The sequence below is a fragment of the Panthera leo genome, chromosome B4, assembly GCF_018350215.1.
Source record: "Panthera leo isolate Ple1 chromosome B4, P.leo_Ple1_pat1.1, whole genome shotgun sequence".
NCBI classification, from domain to species: Eukaryota; Metazoa; Chordata; class Mammalia; order Carnivora; family Felidae; genus Panthera; species Panthera leo.
This window is the reverse complement of record NC_056685.1, coordinates 27,323,355-27,347,930: the sequence shown is the minus strand read 5'-3', so window position 1 is coordinate 27,347,930 and position 24,576 is coordinate 27,323,355. Positions and strand designations below refer to the sequence as shown.

Genomic DNA, 24,576 nt, shown 5'->3' with positions numbered 1-24,576 from the left:
CCATGGTCCTTCTTAAGGAGCACAGTGGAAAGGTGAACATCCGCCCCGTGGTATGAAGGAGACCATCCAGGTCCCGGAGACACACTGGACAGGGAGCACCTAGGAGGCTTCCTCTGCAGTCCTGTTCTCCAGCCTCCACAAACCACAAAACCCCACACACCCTTGGCTGGAAGCACAAGTGTGTGCATCCCAGCTCAATGCGGTTCCCACTGTAGATGTTCATTCTCGTTCTCCTCCAGAACCAGCATCCTAAGTGATGGCTGCACGCTCGGCCAACCCACAAACGCCTGATAAACCTGTAATAAAGTGGAAATACGGCACCAATAATCCTATAAAACTGAACCGCTGTGTGTTGTAGCTGAAAGCATATCTGTGGCTCCAATTGGGGATCCTAAAACACAACTCCCTGGTGTTACGAGTGGTGACTTCCCAGCCTAAGGTTCAGGCCGCAACTCTTATTTTGGGAGCAGGAGCTACAAAATCGAGGGGGGCATCATCTGAAAACCAGAATGTGGGAGAAAGGAGTAGGGGGCAGGAGTCAACTGTGGGGGCAGCATGGTGAGGGGTGGGGGGCTGAGTTCAGGAGAATGAGTAATTTCTAGGGTAAGTGGAAGACATTAAAAACTCAAAAGTTCAAGGCAATATGATAGAAAGTACAGGAATCAAATAATGAAGTTTAGCTTCATGAACCATTTAGTTCATTTTCTTATATTTCTCGTTTCACTGCATCAGATTGAACACTTGGTGTCAGTCCAGGGACCAAACATTGCTGGTTTAGATTAAGACTCCTAGGGTCCCATCCAGTTCCAGAAAAACTGAGATTCTATAATTCTGAGGCAAAGTGCCATCTCAGAGTCGCCAAAGAAGAATGGAGAGGATTAAGAGAAAAAAGAAAGGGGTGGGGGGGGACGGATAACAAAAAGGAAGGGGATCCAAGGAGAGAGAAAGTATGTCAACACAAGGCATTCCCGGAGTCTGAGTTATCCCACAGTAGGACAGGAAGCAAAGATAAGAACACTTGATTACAGCTCAGCTTCCCTCCAACAGAGGCTCAGACTGAAGCAGACAGTCCCCGCACGGGCCCTGAAATCATCTGCTGGTCTCATTATACCAGAGCGGCCCGTTTTGTTAGCGTGCATGAAGAACTCCCTTCAGAGGACCCGCTAAAAATGGCGGGCAACCTTACTGGCAGGATAGAGGGCACACACTACACGCAGGGAAGAGAGAAAACATCCAGGCAAACACATCTCCAAACGACTGCACTTATTTAGGGGTTGTGCCAAGTGCTCTTAACTCCTTGTTGCTCCAGCCCACATTCCTACCCACCAGGTCCGTGGTCCCAGGAACAAGAGCTCTGTCAAGTCAGAGATTTTTGTCTGTTTTGTAGACTGTTGTTAACCCCCGGTGCCCACAACTGTGCCTAGGCCATAGTAAGTGCTCAATAAATATTTGTTGATGGGCTAGAATAATACATATTTTACAGAGAGAGTGCCAAAACAGGATTTTTTTCCCGAGGTTACTTTACCCCTCATGGGTCCTACCACCACCATCCCCCAGTCTGTGATCCTGATTCCTGCTGGCCTTGAGTACACTGTTCCACAAATCTGAATTCATTTACCTCTTTCCCAAATATTTCTCTGGGCAAGATTTTCCTCATTAAGCAGGGCCTGACTGCAGCATAGGAAGGACTCTTTGCAAAACTCTCTCTGCGTTCTGATCTTTGAGGCAGGGTGTCACCTATGCAAATCCACGGCACCTGGGCCAAGGGCACGCCCAGGCCCTGCTTGCAGGGCTTTATGGTGAACTAATTGACTCGGTTAAGTCCTGAAGCTAGGATTACCTTCCAGAGTCAAGCTCCCCATAGGCCCTCCCTAAATGTTTTCCGATGATGGCCAAGTAGGCAAGTTCAGTCCTTTCTCCCCAGAAACACGATACTGCTTTCTATACCAACAAGAATTAATTCAAATCCCTAGTGAGCAGTCCAGGATATGAAAATTACAGTAATCTAATCTTGTAGAGGAAGAAGTATGAATCATCATTACACGGTCTGACAAAGAGCAAAATGATTAATCCCAGGCTGTGCAGAGGTTAGGGTCCATGGCCATGGCTCCTCGTGGGCTACAAAACAAACAGTGGGACCCACCAGGCAAACATCAGAGACACAACATGGTGGTTTTCATCCCAGAGGAGGAGAAGCAAAGAACAACGATGCTATGTTCTCAGGACCACACTTTAAACTTTTTATTCTGAGGGGGAAGAGGAGAGAGGGACTCTGGAGCCCCAAAACCTTGGGTGTTCTATCCGCTGACTCTGATGTAAATTCCTTAAGCTCTGAAGCTTACTTAGAAGTAGGAACTGTGGGCCTTGCAGAATCAGGGCATCTCAAAACTAATCAGAAACCTCAGTTGTACATAGGATAGCAATACCTAGCAGAATATTCTCCTAACTGCAACAGAGAAACTACAGTTTTGAAGGAAAGTCTTGGCCTTTTCCTGAAACTTGCAAAAAGAACACTGAAGCTCCCCATCTACCATCCAGAAAGCACAGCCCCAGTGCACTGGGGATGCTGGTCAGGTCACCCGCAGCCCTGAACCATCATGGGCTTTTTTTTTTTTTTCTTTTTTTCTCTTGCACAGCTGTGTTCAATTTTCTGTCCTTGGGGTTTTAAAGGAACATTTATTCTAGGGCCAGGATTCCCAAGTTTTATGGTTATACAACTCCCTCCCAGGGCCAAAGAATGTTTGAAAAGCCTAAACTCGGCAAAGAGAATTAGTAAAAGTATCCAAATGAAAGTGAAATAAAAACTTAGGACCCGTTCCAATTTAGACTCAACCTCTCGATTGTATTGTACCTCCTGTTTGTTCTTTAAGATATTTACTACATTTCTCATGCCCATATAGGTGTGTGTGTGTGTGTGTGTGTGTGTAAAAACAGAAGACCAAAGGTATATTTTTTTCCTCCATGGCTTGTGTTTCCAATTCTATGACAAATTTTATTTTAAATAAGGCCTGCATCTTACATTGGGTTAAAAAAAACTGCCAAAAAAGAGATTCCTTTAGGATTTTTATTTTGCTTATTTTTCCTATTTAGAGAGCTCGATACCTCCTAGTTTTTGATAGGACAGCACTTTAAGAACTTGTATTTTTACTTAAAAAGCCAATTTAGTGGCATTTTTAGTTGAAATACTCTGAGTACATTGCCAACATCGAAAAATCATTGCCCCCCAACACACCCCACGAAGAGAGTGGAAGGCCCTCACCAGCCCATGAAATGCTAACCAGCTTTCTGGATGCAGCCAAATAAGCTTATTTCAGAAATTCCAGAAGTCCCTTACCTGTTTCCTTCTGTCTTCTCTCTTCATGTCACCTAGATTCCCACATCTCCAAGAAATCTGCCCAAAGTCTCTGTCTATGTCAATTTACGAACCTCGCTTTTATGTTTGTCTCCCAAAGGCTGGTGGCTTGTTTCATACACTCATCTGGTCTGACAAGGCAAAATTCAGGCCTCGGGGCCTGGGGTTTGTGACACAGCACACAGCACCCACATTAGAGGCCTGGCTGTCTCCCAAGACACACATGACGTTTTTGAGAAACAAAGTAACTTGCACAGATCCACCCTGAGCACAAAAATGGAATCAGTGCTCCTCCGTACAAATGAGCTGAAATGTGGTCAGTAGCACCTGCTTAATACAGTCCAATTCTCCAAAAACAATGAGAAAACGCTGTCAGCTGACCTTGTCTGCCCCCAGTCATGGTGAGCAGGCATCTCTCAAGAAGCAACGGTGAGTGGAAGAGACCAAATCCTCTCCTGCAGCCAGTTTCTCATGCTCTTTTAAAATCAAGATCTCAGAAGCGCCTGTTAGCACGGCCCGATGGCCAAGCTTACAGGCTGAAGTTCAAAGGATTCCTCCTGGATAACCACTCCAATTCTCCCATGATTGGAAGTTGCCGCAAGTTACTGAAATCTCTACACCTGGGTGGGGAGCAGCTGAAAAAGACAGGCTTGTAGAGTCAGGGTTTCTCCTAAGCTGGTGATTTCCCCACGGACGGCAATCTACTTCTAGCCAAGGAGAACACACTACTGTATCGTTTTCTCGTTTTCTTATAATAATAAATGAAAAACCCTGTGCCCTAGAACAAATTAAGATGCTTCTTTCAGAAGAATTTTTTAAATGTTTTATATTGTTTAATTTAAAAAAATATTTTTTAGTGAGAGAGAGAGAGACAGCACGCATGAGGGAGGGGCAGAGAGAGAGGGAGACACAGAACCCAAAGCAGGCTCCAGGCTCTGAGCTGTCAGCACTGAGCCTGACGTGGGACTTGAACCCACGAACCATGAAATCATGACCTGAGCTGAAGTCAGATGCTTAAATGACTGAGCCATCCAGGCGCCCCTCAGAATAAGAATGTTTTAATGAAGGTAATAATGAAATCTTCCTCCTTCAAAATGTCCCAGTGTGTGTCCCCTTACACATACAGTGAAACACAACCCAACAATAATAATCACATAAATTTGTTTTTAAAAAACCCCACACACAAGAAATCCTTACAGGGAGCCTTTCACCAGGGCTTGGAAAAACAAAGATGTTTTCTAATTTCATGCCAAGCCAGTTAGAACACACTGGACTTTAAATACATTGTTTTCGGATAGGTCATTTCTATTCCACATAAAAGGCAGAAATTTGAGCTAAAACTCAAATGTTAAAGTTTGAGATATAACTTTAAAAACCTGACTTAATAAAGTATGCTTGCATGGGCGCACGCACGCGCACACACATCTTGTCAAAGAAAAAACAAACAGCACCACTTGGACTCATCTAAGATGAACGACCTCTAGTCATGTGCTCAAAACATGTTTGCTCCGAGCGTTAAACGGGCTTCACAGCCTAAGTAGCAGCCTGTTTTCTCAAGAGACGGGAAAGCCGGGGTTGTTGTCTGAAGGAACATGTGTCTTAAAAAGTGCTTTTATAGCATCTAAATAGTAAAGAAGCACGAAGGAAGAACACGCTAATGTAGACGGTAAGATGCATCGTCAATGCACTTTTGAGGTTTATGAAACACAGCTCCCTCAAGCGTTTGTATGGAGGCCTTTTGAGAGAGCTACCACTTTTCTTTCCACCTCGCACAGTCCCGGTGGTCCCAGCACTGAGTTCACTCGGGTCTGAAGAGATTCAAAGCTGCCATGTATCCACAGCCAGGACTCTGCTTTATAAAGACCCTCACTGCATCTAAAAGCATGGGATGCCTTTTCTTTCTATGCTGACTTCAAAGGATGAGTTTTACACACTTCAATCTAAAAAGCACATTATTGGGGCTCCTGGGTGGCTCAGTTCAGTGAAGCGTTCGACTCTTGGTTTCGCCTCAGGTCACAGTCTCGTGGTTTCCTGGGTTCAAGCCCCACGTCAGGCTCTGAGCAGGCAGCACGGAGCCTGCTTGGGATTCTCTCTCTCTCCCCCTCTCTCTCTGCCCCTCCTCTGCTTGTGCTGTCTCTCTCTCACAATAAATAAATAAACTTAAGGGAAAAAAAAGAAAGAAGAAGCACATGATTAATAAAATCCTTCTCTCAGCTTTCTCACAAAGTAAAAGAAAATCAAAACCATCAGAAAACAAAGCAAAGAAGGACACTCTTCTCTGGACCCCAGCCTAGAGCTACTCTCCTGCCCCACCCCCGCCTACAAGTTGGCAGCTTCCTAGACGCAGTATTCACACCCAAAGTTGCTGGCTCCGAGGGAAGAGATAGCCTTCAAACCCTACCAGCACTTGGGTGATTCAACAGGGCAGGAAAGGATCCCAGAGCAATCTTCACTAGAATGTGGTTCCAGCAAAACTTCTAAAATCAGTCGCCCTACCTCTCTCTACTCTAGGATTTCACATCCCCTCTTCAACCCACTGTTCTGGAGTCTCCACTACGCAGCTACTCTTGCCAAGGTCATCAACAGCATCCATCTGGGCAATTCCAATTCCGTCCTCCTCTTCCTGACTTCTCAGTAGCATCAGCTCTGTGGACACCTCCCTCCTTCCGAAGTCACCCGAGCTTCGTGACCTCATACCCCTCTACTTTCCTTCCTCCCTGGCTGACCCCTCCTCAGGTTTCTTTGTTGGCTCTCCTCCTCTAGTCCATCTCATTCTGAGCCTCCTTTGCTCACACACACAGAGTTCTCATCCTCTCCTATGGGTTTACCTATCATGTAAATGTTACCTGCATTCAGGATTTTTTCTCCGAGTTTCAGACTCACATTCAACTGTCGACCTAACATCTCTATTTGGATATTTACCAGGTACCTCAAACTTAGAATGTCCATAACAAAACCCTTGATCCTCAAAGTTGGCGCTCCCCATTAAAACAAAACAAAAAACAAAACAAAACAAAACAAAACAAAACCTCCTCTCCCAGTCTTTATTCCCTTGAGAAGTTGCCAGGGCCCAAATCTGAGAGGCATTCTTAATTCCTCCCCAGTCCTCACTCCCTATATCTCACTTACCACCAAGTGTTGATGGTTATACCTCTAAGACATATCCTTTTTTAATATATACATCAGCTTTATTGATATGTAATTCATATACCATACGATCCACCAAGCTTAAAGTGTACAATTCAATGGTCTTAGTTTATTTATAGATCTGTATGACCACTATCAAATCAGTTTTAGATATCGACAGCACCCCAAAAAGAAACTATGTACCCATTAGCAGTCACTCTCAGTTTCCCCCTGGACATTGCAGTCCTGTGCATCCGTTAATCTTTCTGTCGCTATAGACTTGTCTGTCATATAAATGGAATTATGCAGTACGGTCTTTGTGTCTGGCTTTTTTCACTTAGCATATTATAGCATGTATCAGTACTTCATTCCCTCTTATAGCCGAATAACATCTTATCGCACGGATATGCAATATTGTGTTTGTCTGCTTATTGGTTGACAGACATTTGGGTTGTTTCCATTATTTGGCAATTATGAACAATACTGCTATGAATATTTGTGTTTTTATATAGACACACGTTTTCATTTATCTTGGTATATACCTAGGAGTGAATATGCTGGATCATAAGGCAACACCGTTTAACCCAATGAAGAATGCCAGACTATTTTCCAAAGCAACTGCTTTGGAAAAATTTTGCATGACCACCAACAGTGTATGAGAGTTTCAACTTCTACACATCCTCATCAGCCTTTGTCCCTGTTTCTCACAGTGGCTATGAAGTAGCATCACATCGTGGTTTTGATTTGCCTCTCATTCACAGCGAGTGATGTTGAGAATCTTCTCGTGTGCTTATTAGCCATTCGCCTATCTTCTTTGGAGAAATGTCTGTTCAGATCTTGGCCTATTTTTGAATTGGGTTATCTTTTTATTACTGAGGGGTAAGCGTTCTTTATATATGGTCCATATATGTCCCTTATCAGATTATAGGATTTTCAAACTTTTTTTCTCATCCTTTGGGTTTTCTTTTCATTCTCTTGATGGTAAGCTTTTAATTTTGACGTCCAAGTTATCTATGCTTCTTTTTCACTTGTGCTCTTGGTGTTATATTTCAAAAAAATCATTGCCTAGCCCAAGGTCATAAAGATTAATACCCATGTGGTCTTTTAAGAGTGTTACAGTTCTAGGTTTTACATTTAGTCCTTTGATTCACTTTGAATTACTTTTTATATATGGTGTAAGGTAAGGGTCCAACTTTTTTCCTTTTCATGGTGATATCCAGTTGTCCCACACCATTTGTTGAAGAGACTATTTCCCAAAGAATTGTCTTAACACATTTGTCAAAAATCATTTACCATACATGTATGCATTTATTTCTGATCAATTCTATTCCAAAAATCTATAGGTCTATCCTTAAGCCAGTACCACACTTGCTTGATTACTGTAACTTTATATTAAGTTTTGAAATCAGAAAGGACAAATCTTCCAATTCTCCTCTTTCTCAAGATTGTTTTGGCTATTCTGGATCCCTTAAATTTCTATATGAATTTTAGTCTCTGTCAATTTCTGCAAAAAAATCCCCTGAGATTTTGATACAGATTACACTGAATCTATAGATCAATTTAGGGAGTACTGCCATTTTAACAATAGTAAGTCTTCTGATCCATGAACATCAGATGTTTTGCCATTTATTTAGATTTTTTTTTAATTTTTTCAACGCTTTGTAGTTTTAAGAGTGTAAATTTTACATTTCTCTGATTATACTTATTCCTATTTTTTTCTTTTTCATGTTATTATAAGAGGAAATATTTTATTTTTTTTTTAAAGTTTATTTATTTATGTTTGAGAGAGAGAGAGAGCATAAGCAGAGGAGGAGCAGGGGGTGGGGGAAGAGAATCCCAAGCAGGCTCCACACTCGGCATGGAGCCCGATGTGGGGCTTAATCCCACAACTGTGAGATCACGACCTGAGCTGATATCAAGAGTTGGGCTTGGGGTGCCTACGTGGCTCTGTTGGTTAAGCGTCTGACTTCAGCTCAGGCCACGATCTCATGGCTCATGGGCTCAAGCCCCACATTGGGCTCTGTGCTGACAGCTCAGAGCCTGGAGCCTGCTTCAGATTCTGTCTCTCTCTCTCTCTCTCTCTCTGCTCCCTCCTACTACCACCACCACTTGTGCCCTCTCTCTCTCTCTCTCAAAAAATAATAAACATTAAAAAAAAAAATTCAGGCTTAACTGACTGAGCCACCTAGGCACCCCTAGAGGAAGTTTTTTTTTTAATTAATTTTTTTAAATGTTAATTCATTTTTGATTGAGAGAGAGAGAGAGAGACATCAGGAAATATTTTCTTAATTTTATTTCAGATTGTTCACTATAGATGTATAGCAGTACAATTGATTTTTGTATATTGATCTTGTATCCTGCAACCTTCCTGATAGTTTAGTGGATTCCTTAGATCATTCCATACCCACGATCATGTCATTTGCAAATAGAGATAGTTTTACTTCTTCCTTTCCAAATTAGAAGCTTTTTATTTCATACCCTTTCCTAGCTTCCCTGGCTAGAACTCCCAGTACAATACTGAATAGAAGTGATGAGAGTGAACATCCCTGTCTTGTTCCTGATCTTAGGGGAAAGCTTTCAGTCCTTCATATTAAGTGTGATCAGTTAGCTGTGGGCTTCTCATAGATGCCCTTTTCAGGTTAAACAACTTCCCTTCAATTCCTGCTGTGTTGTTGTTATTGTTGTTGTTTGGTTTGTTGTTGTTTTCTTTAATCTTAAAGGGGTGTTGGTATTTGTCTAATACCTTCTCTACATAAGACATACCCTTTCACACTTATGTTTCCTTCTGTATACTCTTCCTATACCATCTCCATAGCTCAGTATTTCTCATCTTTAGAGGTCTCTAATTTAGGAATTCTTGAACCATCCTGAATTATTCAAAAATCTCTATCACTCTCTCTTCCCCAGTCTATCACATAAACCTCAAAGCATTCAGCCATTAGTATTGTAAGTACAAATTGTGATAATCCTTGGTTTAGTATTTGCCAGCATGTATTCATTGTTTTTATCTTCACAACAACCTTACTAGGTAGACGCTCTTATCACCATTTTATAAATGTGGAAATAGAAAGAGAGTTTAAGGGTCTTGTTCTGGGTTATAGAGTTTATAAGTGGCAGAGTCAGGTTAAAAACCCAGGTCGCCTCGCTCCCAAGACCATTCTCTTAAACAGTTGCTATCATGTCTATCAATAATTGCTTTTACTTCTTACCTTATTTGCTACCTGTATGCAGGCATCGCCAATCTCATTTATTGCTGTATTTTTAGCATCGAACACCATGTACAGCTGGTGTTCATTAACTAGTTAACGAACAAATGGGACACGGGTCTCAGGATGCCCCACAAGAAACGAGTTCCACGTGACTCTGGTAAGTACTACTGACTAATTCACAAGGCTCATTCGTTTTTGAGACCCTTCCGTAAGAAAGTTTGCTTAATTTTGATTCAATGTTTTCTAAACTCATTGAAGCACCGACCCAGCTTCCCACCTTTGTCCCCACTGCATTAATAGTCTAGGGAACTGTGTTCCTCGGAACGCACATTGAGAAATACGGCCCCAGAGAGGCAGTCCAGACAGCACAGCTCCTGGAAGGATGCATGTGTTCCCCTTTCTGTGCCGGCTCCACTCTCATCTAAAAAGTCTAACCTAGGGTCCCTGAGAGCTCTCCCCTAGCCACAGCTCAGTCCAAAAAGAAAACTCCAATACTAAGCTTTCCTTTTTCTTTCCTGGAGCTCCTAAAGGGCCCGCTGGGACACTAAGGAGATATAAAGATTTTTCCAACTATCAGAAGGGCTCATCTCCCCTGTGCGTTTGTGGTCCTGTAATTTATCACAGAGGGAGCTGTAATCTTCTCAGAGCTCTGGTTTGGTGAATGTGATTCAAACAAATTCATCACCCTTCACGATGTATACTTTAACCTATTTTCAGAATGCAGTCAAAGCCAGTGATGTGTTAACCACAAAATTATTATATTTCTTTCCTATATACTTACTGTACTGCTGATATTTAAATCATAGCTTCAGATGTCGAATGACTTCAAAATCTTTGTAGCTCTCTGAGTCTTCAAGGTTATCTACTCAAACTTTCTCTGAAAAAGGAGAAAAAAATTTCAACTTAGAAATCTAAGAAAAAAAATTAGCCAATAATATAAGACAACCACATGTATGAGCAAAACAGGATACACTGCTGTGATTAATTTTCTGCTCCTAAAGAGATTTTACTCTTTCAATTATTCATCTACATCAGCTACAGCAAATTACAGGCAGTGGTTAGAGTACCTTTTAAAACCTCTTAGAAAAAATACTCAATAAAAAAAAAAGTCTTTCTTTCATCTTAAACCCAGTAATAAAGTCATTTCTATGCAATGGTTCTCCAAAGTTTCTATACATCTATATATTTGGTCTAAAGGCAAGAATTATCTTGAATAAATATGAGCACTTTCTCAAATACAAATTTACATCAGATCCAAATAAGGGGACTTGGAAAAGAAGCCTTGTAACAAAGGGAGACTTGAAAACACAGAGAAGGATGGGTTGGAATTCATCAAGGAATTGGATGTGTATTGCCAGAAGGAAATGACAAAGGCCCAACTCCTTAGAAAAAGAGAGAGACTGAAGAAAGAAGTTGAAGACTAGCATAAAGTCTAGGGTGTCCAGAGTGAGTAACTGGGCTAGAACTCAGTCTATGCCATTAAGTCCACACAGATAAAATCTTCAACAGCTCTTTTCCTCACATGCTGGGGAACGAGGGAAAACCCCACTCGTATTAGAAGTATAACCGAGGAGGATGAAGGCATATGTCCATTTCCCAGTGTGATTTTCCTAGCTGCGTGTAATCTGTATACAAGATAACTCACTTGCTAACAGGTTCATTTCTTACACTCCAAATGGCTGACTGCCTGTGTGGCATTCCAATGCCTCAGCCGGGGAGAGGGGTACCAAACATAAGCAAGGCTCCAGCCCTGAGATCCCGGACGAAAGAGGAAAGCCCCTGGATCTGTTAGATAGTTAGTGGTTAGTTGGTCAGTGGTTGAATGTTAGTGGCTTTGGAAAACCTTTGTTTCGGGAAACTGAGGCACTTCCTCTTATCTCCTCCCGATGTCTGTTCCGTGCTTCCTTGCATTACCGTTTGAAAAAGTCATCTTAGCAAAGAGTTCACTCAAGCACAGAAGGCCCTGAGCTGGACAGCGGCCAACCACACACCAGCGTTGTAAAGGACCAGTGCTGGCGTCAGTTCTTAGTTTGTAGAAACATATGGGAGGCGTGGCATCAGATCCTATCTTACCTAGTGTAGAGAGAACGGGGTTCCTCTCCACAAGCCCTTGCTGAGGCAACTTAGGAGGCAATCAGTTTGTGGTGATGAGGGGATGCAGGGGAGTCAACCCACATGAAGTTCCCCCAAAGCAAAAAAAAACATTATTGTCACCCAGGCCCAGTGAAATTCAGACAGCTGTGAACTCTTGCTTCAAACCACAAATATGGTTGTGGTAAACACAGACAAACTATTGGGTTTAAGTAGACTATCTCTTGTGCCAAAAATACATATATATTTCTTTTCCCTCCTCCCCCACAAATCTGTTTATTACTAAAAAGCTCTGGAGCCTTGTGAACTGGGCTAGACCAGTGTAAGCCTGTCTTTCCCCTGGGGCCCTCCTCAGTATACTAAACTGGGGAAGGATTTGCCTGCGTTAGAGAAGGAGACCCACTTTCTGTACTGGCCACACAGGAATGAAGAATGAAATTATTCAAAAGGAGAAAGGCCAAGAGAACCAAAAGAAGCCAAGAGGTAAGGGAGAAGAAGAAATCCTCATCTCTCCCTCTTAGATCTATTCTCCGCCAGACTCCCATGTCTGACCTTGGCCCAAGTCCCTCAAGCGTCCTCCCGAGCAGGGCTTCTCAAAGTTGAGTGTGCAGGAGGGTCCCCTTGGAACTCTACAACTGTGGGTCAAGAAAGAAGAGAATCTACACAGTGGAGATCATGAGCCCAAGGACCAAGAAGGAGTCTGAAAGGCCTGTACCTACATCACTAGTTCCAGGAATCTGGCTTTCCCAGAGACAACCTGTCACTAGCTAAGAAACTTCAGAATATGGTTGCTGACAGGTAAACAAAACCATAAATCGGCTTTAATCCACACAAGATAACTTGGGGAAAGAAAAGAGCAAAACCGCAAAGAGGAAAGGGTCCAAATTAAGTGACGGGCTGAAGTTTAGTAAACTAGTCAAACCCGCATAGCGGCGGCAAAATTCCAGAGGGAAACAGGGCTCTGGGGGAAAGAGCATCAATGTGCAGCAGGCAGGGGCACCCAAGTCAGGGTCTTAGCTCGTCTTGCCAGGGCTCGTTCCCACCTTCTGAAATACTGCTTCCGGGTCAAAAACAAACTTTCACCTGACTTTCAGATGATTACACACCCCTGGACAAAACCTCTCATATGACTTTGTGACTAATTCTAGACCAGCTGCATCTGGAGGGAAGATACACCAGAGAAAAACATACTTTCATGTTTCAAAAGACTTAGGTTTGACAGGAGGTGCCGATGGAGGTGCCCACAGTGAAAGGACCTTTATGGTGAGTTTTATTCACATACTGCTTAACTAACTACAGTTTCAGGTGCCTCGAGGTTTGGAGCATCTAGCAAGGTCTTCCCCTTCCTCTACCAGGCATCCAATTACAGACCCTAGGGATGAGGCTTCCATGAGACCCACTTTTGCTCTGGCTACCCATCTTTCTTTTCCTGGATGCCTACAGCAAGGGAAGGAGGTTCTTAAAGATATTTTCAGGAGCCATGGGCACTTCCTCCCTCTCCTCATATAAATCTCAAGATACCTTTCAGGATTCAGCTTAGATGCCTCCAGTTTCCATGAGACCCTTCTCTGACTGTCTCACTTCTTCCTCAGTGAGTTTTCTCTCTCCTGAATTCGTGCCAATTATCTAATGATAAATGACCACTAGAATTAATTCTTGACTATCTATGGTTTGGTTAGCCAGAGAATCAATAATAATAATAAATAATCATTATTATTTGAACACTTGTAAAACAAAAATAAACAAGATGACTCCAAATCAACAAAACCATGCACCTGCTAGAAGGTAGCCACTAGCTGGAAGTATACAATAACCTGTAGACATCACCACAGGTCTGTAATTGTGTGGGGAGAGTCCCATTCCATCACCCCTTGGACATGTACTTACTATATTGGTGTCCCAGGTGTCATCTGCTAGCATTCATTCCAGGACCACACAAGTTGATGGAAAAACCATTAGTAAGTGACTGGACGGGTCATGTGCAGGAGCCAAGGTTAGAGGCAATTAAGCAATGACAACAGTAGGAAGGTGATATAGGAGAGAGGACACCAGGGACACTGTGGGGGGTGGGGACTCCCTTCAAAGATCACTGAGGCCACTGAGATGACTTTAGAAAGAAGAAAGGACAGTTCTCAAGGACACACTAAGACAACCCAGGTTTCATTTTAATATGGGGGAAGGCATATAGAAATCTTGGTTAAAGAACAAATAATAGACCATTTTAAGAGTACTGACCATGGGCCCATTTTATCTGTGAAATGATTTATAGGAGAGTTTGTCATCCTGAACTCTTATGCTTGCAATATTTTTGCACATTAGGATCATATTTATGGAACAGTTAATGTTTTCTGAAATACTGGATTCTTCCCAAACTAAATGTTGGTAGTCTTCACTAAGTAATGGTATATTAAATGCATTCCGAAGTATAATTTGACTGTGACTATCCATTTGTATTCTACTTCTCTTGATCAAGAGTTACCTGCCTTTCATATGTTCATATTTTTTTTTTCCTCTCTAAAATGAGACTGTGGGTTTTTAGCTTGTATTGTATGTTCTTAGTATTTCATGGGCAGGAAGCCAGTGCTCAATAAATAGATGCCGAAAGACCGACAGAGGTACCAGTGGGCATGGGGCAGCTCATTCCCCCCATGAAGGCTCTGGCAGTCAGCACTCCACCAGCTGCAGGAAGATGCACACAATCAAAATAGCAACTGACGTGGGGACACATGAAGGAGAGGGAGCTAAAATAAGCACCTCAATCCTCCCTGGTGAGATCCAGAAGCTCCACCACCCTGCTGTCCTTGGGGCCATCTTCCTAGGGGGACATTTCCCATTTGATGGGCTTTTGGCTGTTACTGCCTAGGTCTCCCATATACCCCATTACAGTTACAGTTCTCAAAAGGTAGCAGAACCATGGGAGGTGTTCTGCTTCAAAATCCAAAGAATGTAGGTACTATCTAAAATCACAATTAGAAAAATTAAGTTAATGGGCAGAATTCTCAATTTTACCTTCTGTCATATATATATATATTTTTTTTTCAAAATCTTTTGTGCCTTCTAGCACTTGTACTAGTACTTGCCTAGTAGTAACCACAAAATGCATAAACAAGTAGCAAGCAAACATTGAAGAAAAATTCAGCTTGCTGTTTGATAGACACATGTACTTGGGAATATGACTTTATGTTGTTTATAGCACCCAAATATAGTACTGTGGACCAAATGTTCATGTCTCCCAAAGTTGACATTTTGAGAAGTTCTAATCCCCAAGATGATAATATTTGCAGTTGGGGCCATTGGGAGGTGATTAGGTCCTGAAGGTGGAGTCCTCATGGGATTAGTTCTCTTATGAGAGAGAGAGAGAGACAGAGAGAGAGAGAGAGAGACAGAGAGAGTGCTTGCTGCTCTCTGCTCTCCACCATGTGAGGACACAGCTAGGTGCCCATCTGCAAACCAGGAAGAGACCCCTCACTAGGAACAGAACCTGCTAACACCTTGATCTTGGACTCGCTAGCTTCCAGAACTGTGAGAAATAAGCGTCTGTCATTTAAGCCATCCAGTTTATGTTATTCTTGTGACAACAACCCGAACTAAGATCTATATGAAGAGCCAACTTTATATTTAGTGATTAAATATATGTGTGTATACATATATATTATGTATAGACACATACACATATGTGTACATAATTATGTATATAATGACAAAACACATCATATGCTAAGTTGTGAAACAGAAAAACAGAATGCAACATTTCAGCATTTCCAAGTGTACCTCAAAAAGCACCATGACTTTCTCCAAGTGTCCTTAAACTTGAACAGTCTGAAAGCCACCACCTGAGTATATTTTTACTGGCAGTTCCAGAAGGCACTCTAGCTGTATAGCTGCCACAACAAAAAAGGCCCTTCACAGAATCAAGTGCTCACGGTTTCTTCTGCCAGAGGCAATTGGACTTCCCAGTGGATCACACCAGGCTCAAAGCAGCCACAATATCATGGCCCTCCTTTTGGGCTCCTAGACACTCACAGTCTATCTGTGTGATGCAGCACTTGGTGAAGACAAACATTTTCTATTACTCTCTACTGACTTCATGGGTGCATATTTTCACAAAACTAAGGTTATTACGCTGGGCTTTGCTCTTTCTTTCTTAAGTGCACAACAAACACCAAATAAAAGGCCTATTGATAAGCAAGCTGCATCTGATAAGAAAAATATGCTCTATGGGCTGGAGTCCACTCTCTGTATACTCTGCCTATCGTCCCTTTCGATAGGTAAGGAGGTAATGGGTCTCTTGATGGGTAAGGAGGTAAGGAGGTGACTTTTGGTCACTCTCACTTCCTTACTCTCATCTTAAGTTATGTCTTCTGGGTGCATGTCCCAGAGGTGGGTCTCAACAGTTTCAAGTATAAGGAGCTCCTGTCTAATCTCAAATTATTTCTTGTACCCACCCTCTGCCATCCGTTGCATAGTTAGTAAGACAATGTCAAAAGGCTACTATGAACTCAGTAATGCGTCTCACAGATTTACATTTTATAAGTCACAGCACTTAGGAGCATTTCGAGTAATAGTGCTTCTGTTGGGGGGAATGCAAATGGGCACAGACCCTGTGGAAAACAGTATGGGGGTTCCTTAAAAAAATCAAAATTAGAACTACCATATGATCCAGTAATCACACTAGCGGGTATTCACCCAAAGAATACAAAAATACTTTAGTCTTCTCTTCCATCTCCTTGAAAAGATATATGTTCCCATACTTTTATGGCAGCATTATTTAAAGTAGCCAAAATAATGGCAGCAGCCCAAGTGTCCACTGATAGATGGATGGATAAAGACAATATGGTGCACACACAGACACACACACACTGGAATATTACTTGGTCATAAAAAAGAATGAAGACTTGCCATTTGCATGCAGAGACATGGATAGATCTAAACAGTTTAACACTAAGTGAAATAAGTCAGTCAGAGAAAGACAAATACCATATGATCTCACTCATACGTGGATTTTAAGAAACAAAACAAAGAAAGGGAAAAAAAAGAGGGAGGGAGTAACAAAAAAACAGACTCTTAACTACAGAGAACTACAGAGAACTCTTAAATACAGAGATCATTACCAGAGGGGAGGTGGGTGGGGGGATCGGTTAAACAGGTGATGGGGGTTATGAACACACTTATCTTCATGGACCAGCACCGAATAATGTATAGAATTGTTGACTCGCTCTCGTCTACCAAAAAACAATATAACAATGTATGTTAACTATACAGGATTAAAATATAAATAAATTGATACAGGGCACCTGGGTGGCTCAGTCGGTTAAGTGGCCGACTCCAGCTCAGGTCATGGTCTTGTTCATGCATTCGAACCCTGCCTTGGGCTCTGTGCTGACAGCTCAGAGCCTGGAGCCTGCTTCGGATTCTGTGTCTCCCTCTCTCTCTGCCCCTCCCCTGCTCACACTCTGTCTCTCTCTCTCTCTCTCTCTCTCTCTCTCTCTCAAAAATAAATAAATAAATGTTAAAATTTAAAAAAAAAATAACATAAAAGATTTAAGCGAGATTAACAACCTTTTACAAGATTCTACCCACTTCACAGTCAGTATCTCCAAGATAAATCTACACATCTTTAATAACACAGATTAGTTTCTGACTTCTCTGCCTAGGGCAAAACAGATCTTCATCACTGTGAAAGTCCAAACACAGTTTGCATCCCATACCTCCTGGGAGACACCTTATTGCCAGAAGAGAGACAAAAGAACTCTCTCCCCAGATCTTGGGGCAGGGCTCAACCTACACACCTCTGTCATGCAGATGTCCTCTGACTCTGCTACGCTTGCACCGAAGTCCCACTAAAGGCCGTCCTTACCCTTGAGATCGGTTTATTTGGCTTCTGGCAACCAAGTCAAACAGATGTGACCTTAGCATCTACTGAATATAAGGCCCCGTGTTGTGTGCAGAGAAGAAAAAAAGAAACTCAGGCAACATTGCAGGTATGAAAGACTTTTAAAGAAAAATAATTTAAAGGTCCAAGTAGAAGAAACGAACACAAAATGGAGAGGCTAAAAAGGGAAAGGGTAAACCCTAAGATTTCTCTTCAAAGAAGAAAGCCATTTGGGCATCTAACGCTTGAGGATGAAAAGGCAGGTCATGAAACCCTCACACCTTAGTGGTAGGAGCAGAAAATGGCATAGCCACTTGGGAGATCAGTTTGGTTGTCTTTTTATAAAGTTTAAATACATATTTACCATCTGACCCTGCCATCCTGGTCTTAGGTAGCGATCCATGAGGAAATGAAAACTAACGTGCCCATAAACGCCTGTACATGAAAGATACGGGAGTTTTGTATTCCTAATCACCCAAAACTGGACACAACCCAAATGCCCTTCAATTGGTGAATGGATAAGCAAACTCTATCTACACAACGGAATATTACTTAGCAATGAAGGAACAAATTACCAAAACACACAAAAACATGGTTATATCTCAAGTGTATTAAGCTTAGTGGCAGCTGCCAGACTCAAAAAGCTATATAATGTGTGATTCCATTTATGTGATGTTTGGAAAAGGCAGAACTATAAGGACAGAAAACAGATCAGTGGTTGCCAGAGGTCAGAACCGAGGGGAGAGATTGATTACAGTGGAGCACGAGAAATATTTTAGGGTGATGGAGATTTACATCTTCATTTCGGTGGTTACATGACTATGCACTTATCAAGACACATAGCCGTTTACTTTTTAAAAGTGTGAATTTTAGTATGTGTAAATTATACATCAATAAATCAGACTTTTTTTTTAAAGCAGCACTTAGCAATTATGCCAACAAAATTATCTCATGGAATGGGCCTATTCTTACCTTCTACAAAGTTCTACAAACCATTTATCCAAATTCCTCTATTAACTCCCACCCCCAATTTCTTTTCATACAATATTTATGAGATGATTGGTTGCTCGTTTGTAGGAGAAAAAGCTCCTTCAGGCATATGAAATATATTAAAGTAAACTCTGAGTCTTTAGATAATTCTGGGAACTCTCCTGTATTAAAAATAGACTTGGGTGTGTGCCTCTTTGTTCTGGTGCTAAATATGGGCTGGCTGGTCACTGAGGAAAGTAGGCAGGTAAGACTCCAATGGTTCTGTCCATCTATACCGATTGTCACCACAAAACCATTAAATCACCAGGAAAGTTCAGGTACCATGGACCTTACATGTTGAACTACATTGAAGGTAAACCAAGGTTACTGCTAAAATCTTTAGGCAAGAAGTAAATCTAAGACAAACCTTGCAAACCTTTAGTAAGGTAGGAAAATCAAAAACATCACTGTACTATTAAACAGCATAACTGCCCTATGATTTGATCTACATATGCAGACTAAAAACAGTATGAATGACTCTGGTTCTTTCCTTCATTCAATACCCAGCAGATACATCTTTTTTTTTTTTTTTTAATGTTCATTTATTTTTGAGAGAGAGAGCGCGCAAGCCAGGAAGGGGCAGAGAGAGGAGACACAGAATCTGAAGCGGGTTCCAGGCTCTGAGCTGTCAGCACAGAGCCCGATGCGGGACTTGACTCACGAGCTGTAAGATATGACCTGGGCTAAAGTCGGATGCTTAACCGACTGAGCCACCCAGGCACCCCTACCCAGCAGATACATCCTGATTACCTACACGTGTGCTAGGCATGAGAGATAACGATGACAAATCAACGTCCCCGTCATTATGGAGCTCACATTCTCTCGGGAGTGACAGATCAATTATAAATACATGAATGGACAAATAAATCGCTCAATCGATTATAGACTGTAGGTTTGTAAAAGCTTTGGGGAGGGGTGCAGGGTAAGAGAAGGTGGGACTTATATTTTAGGTAAAGTGGGCAGGTATCTCTGCGGAGACCTGGAAAACTGGGGAAGCAAACTGAGGAGTATGTGGAGTGAGAGTTGGTCTGGCAGAAGAAAGGAGACCAGTACAGATCCTCAGGTCTCGAGATGGGCGTGTGACTGGGTGTCCAAGGGACAAGCGAGGTGGCTGGAGTGGGGTGAGGGCAAGGAGGTGCGGCTGGGGAGCTGGCAGGAAATGCTGGTCAGAGACAGTTGGCACAGATCATTACAGGCTCTGTGCCAAAGAAGGACTTGGGGTCTTATTCAGAGTTTATCCAGAGTTGGGTTTATCCAGAAGCCACTGTTGGGCGTGGGCAAGGGAGCGACATGATCTTGATTTAGTTTTAGAGATTAACTATAGTTATGCCAAGGAAAATAGGCTGTAGGAGAAGGCATACAGGCAAGGTGGACCAGAAGAAACAGAGAACCTGACAGGAGAGGCCACTCCAGCCAGACAGCAAGGCAGAGAGGGTCAGCCCTAGATGGGGCGGTGACAGGAGAGGAGATCAGAAGGGACTGGCTGGGCAACCGGGTGCACGATGGTGCCACTGACCAAGAGGCAAGGTGCTGAGACCTGCTGCACATTCATTCTGTATCCAGCAGCCGCCAAGCCACTCCACGGGAAATTCATATTATATTCCTATCAAGAAGTGAGATCGGCGAATTCAGATAAAGGAAAGGTTAATTTGACCCAACTAACATTATTCCTTCAGACTTGAAAAGCTTTACGGTGGTAAGAGTTGACTCAGGACCCATTTAGATATTAATTTTATCCTGCAAAAGCATCCCCACCGGCTAGCGTATTTACTATATACAGCCAAGAAACAGATTTCTGTAAGAAACTATATATTCCATTAGTGAACTTTGCAGGAAACAAAGATTTCCGGCGAAGCTAATAAAAACTTCAAAGCTTCTCAAATATCTACAATGCTTTGAGGAGCCCCTTTATCTAATCCTTACTAAAAGAAAAGAATGGCAGCCAGATTGAAGAATATGGATATTCTTTACTACATTTACATTATAAAAAAGCTCTGTCCGACGGGAAACAGAAGTCAAATTATGAGACTCTAATTAGTTTACATGTGAAGGCCTTTTATATAAACACTGTTTGCTTGACATAATCCACATCAAAGCATTTACCTGCTTTACGGATTATGTTCTTCAGCTGTCCTAAGATTTCAATGCTGACAAAGCTCTTTCTGAGTTTTACCAAAGCTGCGTCTAACCTAGGAAGCGGCCAGGAACAGCACACGAGTGCACCGTGCGATCAAGTTTGGCACCTGCAGGTCCGAACGAAGTGCAGTAGGAAGAAGGCCAGAGAGGCTCCGCTTCCGCATTATTGGACTCTCTGTGCATGTCCCAGATCCCATCTGCTTCATCCAAGGCAACATTCGTGCCCAGGATCCAACACACAAGGAAAAATTTAACTTGTTTTGATTGGCGTAACTGTGGCCTGCTAACATGCACCATGTCGTTCGGGAAGAGGCCGCTCCCGTATTTTCCATCTTTTCCTCCTTCTTTCCCCCCGATTCCACAGCACAGAGCCTGACGGGAAGCCAGATCGGAAACACACTCGGGGACGCCAAGCACGGGGACCTCTGGAGACAACAGGCATAGACTTTCCATCTATTCCTTTTGGGGAGAAAATGTTTCCATCTAGTTGGAACCATCCACATTTGAAACCATCTTATAAACATAGTCTGCTTTTGGTTTTTTTAAAAGTTTTCCTCAAAAGGGGGGTGCCTCGTGGCTCAGTCGGTTAAGCAACTGACTTCGGCTCGGGTCACGATCTCAAGATTCGTGGGATTGAGCCCCACATCGGGCTCTGTGCTGACAGCTCGGAGCCTGGAGCCTGCTTCAGATTCTGGGTCTCCCTCTCTGCCCCTCCCCTGATCACGCACGCTCTCTCTCTCTCTCTCTCTCTCAAAAATTAATAATCAACATTAAAAAAAAACTTTTTTAAGTTTTACTCAAAAGAAACGAGCTCCTGAAAGTAACCATACCTGTTCAGCTCCAACACTAGTTAAGAGAAAAATCTCCTCTCAGTGATTTTACTCAGGTGATGTAAATGGCCTCCCAGTGTTTCCTTTTGGTAACATTTTTAAAGTCCTTTAATGGTGTTCCAGGTGTTTTCCTACCTCCCTATATCTCTTAGGATATATTCTTGGCAAGATCGGTTCTAAAACAATTCACTGTTTTGCTCGAAAAGATTCCTTACTCAAATCTCGGAATTTAGTGATTTTTCCCACAGTTTCAACTATGAAAGACAGATTTTTTTTTTCTGGCTTGTTGCGTTAAGATGTCAAAATGTATTCTGTTTTTCTAATCTCGATTTAGGACTTCCTTTCACATAGCCCCTCATTGTTACAATAACCAGATGTTTCTGCCTCTTTTCAGAAGACAGCAACGGCGAGCCTTTACGCCCTAGGCTTCTCCCAGGTCATCTGTTCAGATATTTACCTTATTTCTTCCCAAGCGTTCCAGACAAATCTTCTCTATCTTTATTTTTTAAAATTTCAGAGTTAAAACACATACATACCCACACAATGTCAAATCCTCTGCCAAGAATGAATTCAGTGTGGTTTTCTCTTTGGACTCATCTATAATGACTTAAAGATGAATTATATCTGGATTCTCAGAGGCCTGCTAAGTATTAACCACAATGATGTGAAATGTTAGAAAATTGGGTCAGTCTGAACCTCCATTATTAATCCAGCCTGCTATCACTTCTTAGTGAGATTCTATTAACACATTCTGAAACTGTCACTGGCCCACTTGAGAAACTAATGAAATCTATAAGCTCCCTCTCTAGAAATATTCCAAAACAAAATGGTAGCTATAATTGTCATTCTAGAACAGGAGTCAGCAAACTGAAGCCCATGGACTAGATCAGGGCCACTGCCTATTTTGTCAATAAAATTTTATTGGCACACAGCCATGCTCATTCATTTCCATATTATCGATAGCTATTTACCTGCTACAATGCTAAGTTGAATAGTTGTGACAGAAACTGTATGGCCCATAGAGCCTGAAATGTTTACAGCTGATCCTTTATGGAAAGTTTGTCTACCTCAGCTTTAAAACCAATGACTTTTAAGACAATGCATATAAATCCTACCCTGTGTGGTGTTGAAAAGTTACTCACCTAGATTACCATTTTCCTTGGGATTAAAATCAAATGACAGAGTTACATGCACAAGTGCCTAGCACAGTGCCTGAGATTCAGTAGGCAATCAGTATATGTCCCCTTCTACTGGCCAACCTCCTCCTGAGCCTTTGGTTCCTGGTTCAAATGTCTCCTCCTTTCTGCCGTATTCTCCCTGCAGAGTGGAAAGCTCCCTCCTCTTGGCACCACAGATTAACACTGAGTATCCCATATTCTCATCACTCACTTGTCTTTCTTCCCATACAGAATGTGAACTCCTTTGGAATAAGTGCCATGTCTTACTTGCCTATGCTTTCCCAGGGCCTGGCCCACAGCAGTATCCCAGCAAAGACTTTTTTCAAAGAATAAGAAATAGCAAATCGACACTAGAAATACTCTTAATTCTAAAAGATGCCATGCGAAGACCTTTAATAATATCATTAGTAAACAATAGCAAACTTCCCAACTGAGTTTCGTAAATAATGAACACATTTTTCTTTCTTTCTTTTTTCTTTCCTTTTCTTTTTTTTTTTTTTGGTCACCAACTTAAGGGCGCAACGAGATACATATTATAGCCGTTTTACTGACCAGGCGAATGGCAAGTTAACATTCCAACCACGTGTAGGTACAAAAAGTTCCTAGAACCCAAGAAAGAAATAATGACTCTTGCTTAAATCCAACAACCTAAAATATATATATTGCTCGCCAAGACTCTCATCTCTAAATGGCAATGTAAAGTATGATATTCTTTGTAGTTACAAGAGCCTGAATTTAGATTTCTAATATTAGTGATACACTTCAGCATGAAATAATTTTTTTGAAAAGATAGTCATTTTGGTTTTTCATGGATGTACTTAAAAAACATCCATTCATTTAAAGATGAATGAGTCAGGCACTGATTCAGGCAGTGAGGCTATAATAGGAAATTAAATAAAGTTTTTGCTGTCATTCCAGTAAAGTAAATGAGCTTAGAGAGATCTTAGAATTCATTTTGACAAGATTCTTCTTTATTTATATTCCATAAGTTTTCCATTACATTATATTCCATAAATAACTAAAAGGATCTCACGTTTCCAAATAGAGACAGGTCTCTATATTGGATTGTTTCCTCTTGCTAACATAGCAAATTATTATGTATTTGGTGACTTAAAACAACACAAATTTGGGGCGCCTGGGTGGCTTAGTCAGTTAAGTGTCCGACTTCAGCTCAGGTCACGATCTCGCAGTCTGTGAGTTCGAGCCCCGCGTCGGGCTCTGTGCTGACAGCTCAGAGCCTGGAACCTGCTTCAAATTCTATGTCTTCCTCTCTGTCTGCCCCTCCCCTGCTCACGTTCTCCCTCTCTCTCTCTCTCTTTCCCTCAAAAATAAACATTAAAAACAATTTATTAAGAAAACAACACAAATTTATTATCTTATAGTGCTAAGGCTTAGAAGTCTAAAATGGGTCTCGGGGTGCCTGGGTAGCTCAGTCGGTTGGGCGACTGACTTCGGCTCAGGTCATGATCTCGCAGTCGTGAGTTTGAGCCCCGCATCGGGCTCTGTGCTGATAGCTCAGAGCCTGGAGCCTGTTTCAGATTCTGTGTCTCCCTCTCTCTCTGACCCTCCCCTGTTCATGCTCTCTCTCTGTCTCAAAAATAAATAAATGTAAAAAAAAAAAAAAAATTTAAAATGGGTCTCATTCGGCTAAGCATCAAGGTGTTGCCAGTGTTGCATCCTTCTGGAGGCTCTAGGGGAGAATCCATTTCTTCGCTCGCCTGCATTCCTTAGCTTGTGGCCCCTTCTACCATCT

At 42.1% G+C, this 24,576-nt stretch overlaps 1 protein-coding gene across 5 annotated transcripts in view; it reads right to left on the bottom strand.

The window, feature by feature from the left end:
* The window catches only part of SVIL (supervillin), a 231,288-nt gene that overhangs the window by 156,569 nt on the left and 50,143 nt on the right, over positions 1 to 24,576 (bottom strand). For all 5 annotated transcript variants that reach the window (XM_042945239.1, XM_042945238.1, XM_042945240.1 and 2 more), the window contains exon 2: positions 10,469 to 10,564. The gene's annotated coding sequence lies outside the window, so the exon portion shown is untranslated. The remainder of the gene's footprint in view (positions 1 to 10,468; positions 10,565 to 24,576) is intronic.